This window comes from Mesoplodon bidens (genome assembly GCF_964165515.1).
Source record: "Mesoplodon bidens genome assembly, chromosome: 14".
Classification (NCBI taxonomy): domain Eukaryota; kingdom Metazoa; phylum Chordata; class Mammalia; order Artiodactyla; family Ziphiidae; genus Mesoplodon; species Mesoplodon bidens.
Window position 1 is genome coordinate 86,468,709 of NC_138170.1, and position 9,347 is coordinate 86,478,055.

The window sequence follows — 9,347 nt, forward strand, 5'->3', positions numbered from 1 at the left end:
ATTGCTGAATCTGGTTATGTTCATTACCTGGCACGTTCTAAAATATCCTATTATAAGCCAATTTGGGACCAAGTGATCTTGAGGTGGCTTTTACACAGACGGCACAGTTGTGAAAGCAGTTGAAGATAAGTCTTCAGTTCAGGGGAAAGGTCCACCTTGAGAGCAATGTATGGACAGTCAGAATTAGAGGGCATTTAAAGAAATGAGATGAGATAACTCACTAAGAAAATGAGTACAGGGACTTCCTTGGTGGTCCAGTGGTAAAGAATCCACCTTACAATGCAGGGGATGCAGGTTCAATCCCTGGTTGGGGAACTAAGATTTCACAGGCCACGGGGCAACTAAACCCCCACCACAACTACTGAGCTTGCACACCTCAACTAGAGCCTGAGTGCCGCAAACTACAGAGCCCACATGCTCTGGAACACGTGCACCACAACTACAGAGCCCACGTGCTGCAATGAAGAGCCTGTGTGCACAAAAAAAGATTCCATGTGCCTCAACAAGGATCCCGTGGGCCGCAACTAAGACCCGACACAGCCAAAAATGAAAATAAATAAATAAATAAATCTTTTAAAAAGTAAAAGAAAATGAGTATAGAGAATTAAACATTGAGCCTTCTTGAGGAGAAGACAGGAAAAAGAGACTGTGGCTATTAAATAAGTGACAGAAGTTGCTAGTGAGGCAACTGGAAAACCTGGAGCCAGTGGTGCCCAAGAATCAAAGTAAAAATTACCAGGATAAGGTTTGGTCGGCTCTGCCAAATGCTGCTGATCAAGTAAGATAAACATAATTAATTATTGGATCAGTAATGAGGAGGCCATTCATGGACGTAATTCTCCCCATGGATTTTTCTGGGAAGGAGAGCAACCACACGGGTAATGGCTGGAAGGGATGCAAAGAGAGCTTTGTTTTGTTATAGTTGCCATTTTATTCTTAAATTGGGAGAAATGACAACAATGGTTATTTTTTTTTATAACAAATTTAATCAGTTATACATATACATATGTTTACATATCCCCTCCCTTTTGCGTCTCCCTCCCACCCTCCATATCCCACCCCTCCAGGCGGTCACAAAGCACCGAGCTGATCTCCCTGTGCTATGCGGCTGCTTCCCACTAGCTATCTACCTTACGTTTGGTAGTGTATATATGTCCATGCCGCTCTTTCACTTTGTCACAGCTTACCCTTCCCCCTCCCCATATCCTCAAGTCCATTCTCTAGTAGGTCTGTGTCTTTATTCCTGTCTTACCCCTATGTTCTTCATGATATTTTTTTTCTTAAATTCCATATATATGTGTTAGCATACAGTATTTGTCTTTCTCTTTCTGACTTACTTCACTCTGTATGACAGACTCTAGGTCTCTCCACCTCATTACAAATAGCTCAATTTCATTTCTTTTTATGGCTGAGTAATATTCCATTGTATATATGTGCCACATCTTCTTTACCCATTCATCCGATGATGGACACTTAGGTTGTTTCCATCTCCGGGCTATTGTAAATAGGGCTGCTATGAACATTTTGGTACATGTCTCTTTTTGAATTATGGTTTTCTCAGGGTATATGCCGAGTAGTGGGATTGCTGGGTCATATGGTAGTTCTATTTGTAGTTTTTTAAGGAACCTCCATACCGTTCTCCATAGCGGCTGTACCAATTCACATTCCCACCAGCAGTGCAAGAGTGTTCCCTTTTTTCCACACCCTCTCCAGCATTTATTGTTTCTAGATTTTTTGATGATGGCCATTCTGACTGGTGTGAGATGATATCTCGTTGTAGTTTTGATTTGCATTTCTCTAATGAGTAAAGATGTTGAGCATCCTTTCATGTGTTTGTTGGCAGTCTGTATATCTTCTGTGGAGAAATGTCTATTTAGGTCTTCTGCCCATTTTTGGATTGGGTTGTTTGTTTTTTTGTTATTGAGCTGCATGAGCTGCTTATAAATTTTGGAGATTAATCCTTTGTCAGTTGCTTCATTTGCAAATATTTTCTCCCATTCCGAGGGTTGTCTTTTGGTCTTGTTTATGGTTTCCTTTGCTGTGCAAAAGCTTTTAAGTTTCATTAGGTCCCATGTGTTTATTTTTGTCTTTATTTCCATTTCTCTAGGAGGTGGGTCAAAAAGGATCTTGCTGTGATTTATGTCATAGAGTGTTCTGCCTATGTTTTCCTCTAAGAGTTTGATAGTGTCTGGCCTTACATTTAGGTCTTTAAGCCATTTTGAGCTTATTTTTGTGTATGGTGTTAGGGAGTGATCTAATCTCATACTTTTACATGTCCCTATCCAGTTTTCCCAGCACCACTTATTGAAGAGACTGTCCTTTCTCCACTGTACATTCCTGCCTCCTTTATCAAAGATAAGGTGACCATATGTCTGTGGGTTTAACTCTGGGCTTTCTATCCTGTTCCATTGATCTATCTTTCTGTTTTTGTGCCAGTACCATACTGTCTTGATTACTGTAGCTTTGTAGTATAGTCTGAAGTCAGGGAGCCTGATTCCTCCAGCTCCATTTTTCGTTCTCAAGATTGCTTTGGCTATTCGGGGTCTTTTGTGTTTCCATACAAATTGTGAAATGTTTTGTTCTAGTTCTGTGAAAAATGCCAGTGGTAGTTTGATAGGGATTGCATTGAATCTGTAGATTGCTTTGGGTAGTAGAGTCATTTTCACAATGTTGATTCTTCCAATCCAAGAACATGGTACATCTCTCCCTCTATTTGCATCATCTTTAATTTCTTTCATCAGTGTCTTATAATTTTCTGCATACAGGTCTTTTGTCTCCTTAGGTAGGTTTATTCCTAGATATTTTATTCTTTTTGTTGCAATGGTAAATGGGAGTGTTTCCTTGATTTCACTTTCAGAGTTTTCATCATTAGTATATAGGAATGCCAGAGATTTCTGTGCATTAATTTTGTATCCTGCTACTTTACCAAATTCATTGATTAGCTCTAGTAGTTTTCTGGTAGCATCTTTAGAATTCTCTATGTATAGTATCATGTCATCTGCAAACAGTGACAGCTTTACTTCTTCTTTTCCAATTTGGATTCCTTTTATTTCCTTTTCTTCTCTGATTGCTGTGGCTAAAACTTCCAAAACTAGGTTGAATAAGAGTGGTGAGAGTGGGCAACCTTGTCTTGTTCCTGATCTTAGTGGAAATGGTTTCAGTTTTTCACCATTGAGGACGATGCTGGCTGTGGGTTTGTCATATATGGCCTTTATTATGTTGAGGAAAGTTCCCTCTATGCCTACTTTCTGCAGGGTTTTTATCATAAATGGGTGTTGAATTTTGTCGAAAGCTTTCTCTGCATCTATTGAGATGATCATATGGTTTTTCTCCTTCAATTTGTTAATATGGTGTATCACGTTGATTGATTTGCGTATATTGAAGAATCCTTGCATTCCTGGCATAAACCCCACTTGATCATGGTGTATGATCCTTTTAATGTGCTCTTGGATTCTGTTTGCTAGTATTTTGTTGAGGATTTTTGCATCTATGTTCATCAGTGATATTGGCCTGTAGTTTTCTTTCTTTGTGACATCCTTGCCTGGTTTTGGTATCAAGGTGATGGTGGCCTCGTAGAATGAGTTTGGGAGTGTTCCTCCCTCTGCTATATTTTGGAAGAGTTTGAGAAGGATAGGTGTTAGCTCTTCTCTAAATGCTTGATAGAATTCGCCTGTGAAGCCATCTGGTCCTGGGCTTTTGTTTGTTGGAAGATTTTTTATCACGGTTTCAATTTCAGTGCTTGTGATTGGTCTGTTCATATTTTCTATTTCTTCCTGGTTCAGTCTCGGCAGGTTTTGCATTTCTAAGAATTTGTCCATTTCTTCCAGGTTATCCATTTTATTGGCATAGAGTTGCTTATAGTAATCTCTCATGATCTTTTGTATTTCTGCAGTGTCAGTTGTTACTTCTCCTTTTTCATTTCTAATTCTATTGATTTGAGTCTTCTCCCTTTTTTTCTTGATGAGTCTGGCTAATGGTTTATCAATTTTGTTTATCTTCTCAAAGAACCAGCTTTTAGTTTTATTGATCTTTGCTATCGTTTCCTTCATTTCTTTTTCATTTATTTCTGATCTGATTTTTATGATTTCTTTCCTTCTGCTAACTTTGGGATGTTTTTGTTCTTCTTTCTCTAATTGCTTTAGGTGCAAGGTTAGGTTGTTTATTCGAGATGTTTCCTGTTTCTTAAGGTGGGATTGTATTGCTATAAACTTCCCTCTTAGGACTGCTTTTGCTGCATCCCATAGGTTTTGGGTCATTGTGTCTCCATTGTCATTTGTTTCTAGGTATTTTTTGATTTCCTCTTTGATTTCTTCAGTGATCACTTCGTTATTAAGTAGTGTATTGTTTAGCCTCCATGTGTTTGTATTTTTTACTGCTCTTTTCCTGTAATTGATATCTAGTCTCATAGCATTGTGGTCGGAAAAGATACTTGATACAATTTCAATTTTCTTAAATTTACCAAGGCTTGATTTGTGACCCAAAATATGATCTATCCTGGAGAATGTTCCATGAGCACTTGAGAAAAATGTGTATTCTGTTGTTTTGGGATGGAATGTCCTATAAATATCAACTAAGTCCATCTTGTTTAATGTATCATTTAAAGCTTGTGTTTCCTTATTTATTTTCATTTTGGTTGATCTGTCCATTGGTGAAAGTGGGGTGTTAAAGTCCCCTACTATGATTGTGTTACTGTCGATTTCTCCTTTTATGGCTGTTAGTATTTGCCTTATGTATTGAGGTGCTCCTATGTTGGGTGCATAAATATTTACAATTGTTATATCTTCTTCTTGGATCGATCCCTTGATCATTATGTAGTGTCCTTCTTTGTCTCTTCTAGTAGTCTTTATTTTAAAGTCTATTTTGTCTGATATGAGAATTGCTACTCCAGCTTTCTTTTGGTTTCCATTTGCATGGCATATCTTTTTCCAACCCCTTACTTTCAGTCTGTATGTGTCTCTAGGTCTGAAGTGGGTCTCTTGTAGACAGCATATATATGGGTCTTGTTTTTGTATCCATTCAGCCAATCTGTGTCTTTTGGTGGGAGCATTTAGTCCATTTACATTTAAGGTAATTATTGATATGTATGTTCCTATTCCCATTTCCTTAATTGCTTTGGGTTCGTTATTGTAGGTATATTCCTTGTGTTGTGTTTCTTGCCTAGAGAAGTTCCTTTAGCATTTGTTGTAAAGCTGGTTTGGTGGTGCTGAACTCTCTCAGCTTTTGCTTGTCTGTAAACGTTTTAATTTCTCCATCAAATCTGAATGAGATCCTTGCTGGGTAGAGTAATCTTGGTTGCAGGTTTTTCTCCTTCATCACTTTTATTATGTCCTGCCACTCCCTTCTGGCTTGTAGAGTTTCTGCTGAGAGATCAGCTGTTATCCTGATGGGGATTCCCTTGTGTGTTATTTGTTGTTTTTGCCTTGCTGTTTTTAATATGATTTCTTTGTGTTTAATTTTTGATAGTTTGATTAATATGTGTCTTGGCGTATTTCTCCTTGGATTTATTCTGTATGGGACTCTCTGTGCCTCCTGGACTTGATTAACTATTTCCTTTCCCATATTAGGGAAGTTTTCAACTATAATCTCTTCAAATATTTTCTCAGTCCCTTTCTTTTTCTCTTCTTCTTCTGGAACCCCTATAATTCGAATGTTGGTGCGTTTAATGTTGTCCCAGAGGTCTCTGAGACTGTCCTCTGTTCTTTTCATTCTTTTTTCTTTATTTTGCTCTGCAGCAGTTAGTTCCACTATTTTATCTTCCACCTCACTTATCCGTTCTTCTGCCTCAGTTATTCTGCTATTGATCCCATCTAGAGTATTTTTTATTTCATGTATTGTGTTTTTAATCGATGCTTGATTCATCTTTAGTTCTGCTAGGTCCTTGTTAACTGTTTCTTGCATTTTGTCTATTCTATTTCCAAGATTTTGTATCTGGGAAATAGAATCTTGGATCATCTTTACCATCATTATTCTGAATTCTTTTTCAGGTAGACTGCCTATTACCTCTTCATTTGTTAGATCTGGTGGGTTTTTATCTTGCTCCTTCTCCTGCTGTGTGTTTTTCTGTCTTCTCATTTTGCTTATGTTACTGTGTTTGGGGTCTCCTTTTTGCAGGCTGCATGTTCGTAGTTCCCGTTGTTTTTGGTGTCTGTCCCCAGTGGCTAAGGTTGGTTTAGTGGGTTGTGTAAGCTTCCTGGTGGAGGGGACTAGTGTCTGTGTTCTGGTGGATGAGGCTGGATCTTGTCTTTCTGGTGGGCAGGTCCACGTCTGGTGATGTGTTTTGGGGTGTCTGCAGACTTTTTATGATTTTAGGCCACCTCTCTGCTAATGGGTGGCGTTGTGTTCCTGTCTTGCTAGTTGTTTGGCTTAGGGTGTCCAGCACTGTAGCTTGCTGGTCGTTGAGTGAAGCTGGGTGCTGGTGTTGAGATGGAGATCTCTGGAAGATTTTTGCCGTTTGATATTATGTGGAGCTGGGAGGTCTCTTGTGGACCAGTCTCCTGAAGTTGGCTCTCCCACCTCAGAGGCACAGCACTGACTCCGGGCTCCTCAATTTGGGATGATGTGTTGTCTATTCATGTATTCCACAGATGCAGGGTACATCAAGTTGATTGTGGAGCTTTAATCCGCTGCTTCTGAGGCTGCTGGGAGAGGTTTCCCTTTCTCTTCTTTGTTCTCACAGCTCCTGGGTCTCAGCTTTGGATTTGGCCCCGCCTCTGCGTGTAGGTCGCCGGAGGGCGTCTGTTCTTCGCTCAGACAGGACAGGGTTAAAGGAGCAGCCTCTTCGGGGACTCTGGCTCACTCAGGCCGGGCGGGAGGAAGGGGCACGGAGTGCGGGGCGAGCCTGCAGCGGCAGAGGTCGGCGTGACGTTGCACCAGCCCGAGGCGCGCCGTGCGTTCTCCCAGGGAAGCCGCCCCTGGATCCCAGCACCCCGGCAGTGGCGGGCTGCACAGGCTCCCGGAAGGGCGGTGTGGGCAGTGACCTGCGCTCGCACAGAGGCTTCTTGGCGGCGGCAGCAGCAGCCCCAGCGTCCCACGCCCGTCACTGGGCTCCGCGCTTTCAGTCGCGACTCGCGCCCGTCTGTGGAGCCCCTTTAAGCAGCGCTCTTAATCCCCTCTCCTCGCGCACCAGGAAACCAAGAGGGAAGAAAAAGTCTCTTGCCTCTTCGGCAGCTCCAGAGTTTTCCCGGACTCCCTCCCGGCTAGCTGTGGCACATTAGCCCCCTTCAGGCTGAGTTCTCGCCGCCAGCCCCAGTCCTCTCCCTGCGCTCTGACCGAAGCCCGAGCCTCAGCTTCCAGCGCTGCGCGCCCCGGCGGGCGAGCAGACAAGCGTCTCGGGCTGGTGAGTGCCGCTCGGCACCGATCCTCTGTGTGGGGATCTCTCCGCTTTGCCCTACCCAGGTATGTGGGGGGTTTCTTGCCTTTTGGGAGGTCTGGGGTCTTCTGCCAGCGTTCAGTAGGTGTTCTGTAGGGGTTGTTCCACGTGTAGCTGTATTTCTGGTGTATCCGTGGGGAGGAAGGTGATCTCCGCGTCTTACTCTTCCGCCATCTTACCCGGAACTCCGACAGCAATGTTTTTAATCATAGGAGTCATTCAGGAAAGGAGGAAACAGAAAAAGAAGAAGTGGGGAGCAGAGTAATCAGTTGCTGGAGTGACGTTCTTGAATAGACTAAAGAAGAAGATTCCACTACACAAAAGGAGGGGTTTTGTGAGGAGAAATAACAGCTCGGTTACAGAACGGGATGCGAAGTGTTAGAAAGTCATTGCAGGCAGCTGTGTATAAACTGCAGTGGACATTTTTTTCCTAAGTGCTTCTATGTTCTCATCAGAAGGGAGTTAAAGAGCAAATCATCCACTGAGATGGAGAATGGAACAAGACATGTAGGAGGTTGCAGGAGAGAGAAGGAAGATTGCAACCATCTTCTAGATCAAAAGAGTGACAAACTGGGTGGACTAGGGAATCCAGTAGTTTCTGGGTGACATTAAAGTTTGAACTGAAGTTAGAAGGCATTCATTTAAGGTAAATCATGGCTTTGTATTTCCTTCAACAGGAAACAACAAAGCAGCCGTGAGGTTTTCTCCTTAAAGGAAGAAAAGTCATGGCTCTTTTGGCTCTCTCCCTGAAGACAAGGTCACTGTCATTCTGCAGGGGTAATGACTATAACTCTGATTCTCAGTGGTAATGAGCATTTTATTTATTTTCTACTCAAAGGTGAACTAGATTTCTGGGATACATTCCAGCCCTTAAGAAACTGACAAATCTAGACCGGTTTATAAGGTGTCATAATAATATGTAGAAATTCTAGATTCTAACTGAGAACTTGATGCCAGAAACTAGACCTGAAACAAATCAGCTCTTTTGTTTCTTGGGAATGCATTGAGTTAACCGTGTCCTAAACACCACTGTATGTATGTATTTATTAAATAAGTTTAAAAAGGGATAAAAGTGCTTACGTTAAACCCCTGGCACTTAGAATAAATGCGGTTTCTGAATAAAGGCAAAACCTTTATTTCTGCAGTTGCTGGTCCATAAAAATCATACATATAATAGATGTCACCTAAGTAGACTTTATATTGGTGTTTTGTCTACAATAATAAGCTTATAGCTGAATCAGCTTCTCTTCTAAAATTTCTCTTTCCTTCTCTCACATATGATGTGAATAACTAATGTATAGAGCTGTTTCTATGATTAAATACTGTATGTAAGGCACCTGGTAAAGTGCTGGAAACAGAAGATGCTCACTCTATGTTGGTGGTTATTGTTTTAATGGATTGGCTTAAATAGATTAAGGAAGGCAAGCTGCTATGAAGTGAACATTTGTGTGCCCCAAGTTCATATCCTAAAACCCTTAACCCCATTGCGATGGTATTTGGAGACTGGATCTTTGGGAGGTGATTAGGTCCTGAGGGTGGTGCCCTTGTAATGAGATTAGCGCCCTTGTAAGAAGACATGAGAGAGCTTTATCCCTCTCTCTCTCTACCATGTGAGGAAACCAGGAACTCTCACCAGAACCCAACCAGGCTGGCACCCTAATCTCAGACTCAGCCTTCAGAAACTGTGAGAAATGAATACTCCTTGTTTAAGCCCAGTCTATGGTATTCTTGTTATAGCAGCTCAGACTGACTAAGACACAAGCATACAGTAATCATCCGAACGAAGGTCCCGCTTTTATACCACTTCATGGTCTCAGGCCTGGGCATGGCCAGAGCGATAGTGAGTCAGCCACAGAGAAGACTCTTAGACTCACCATTGCAGCTCTTCAGACCTCACTCTTCCTGGTTGCAATGCCCATGTTACCAGTGATAAGATTCTTCCCTTCGCAAAAGTGTGATCAGACATGTCAGGCTGGGC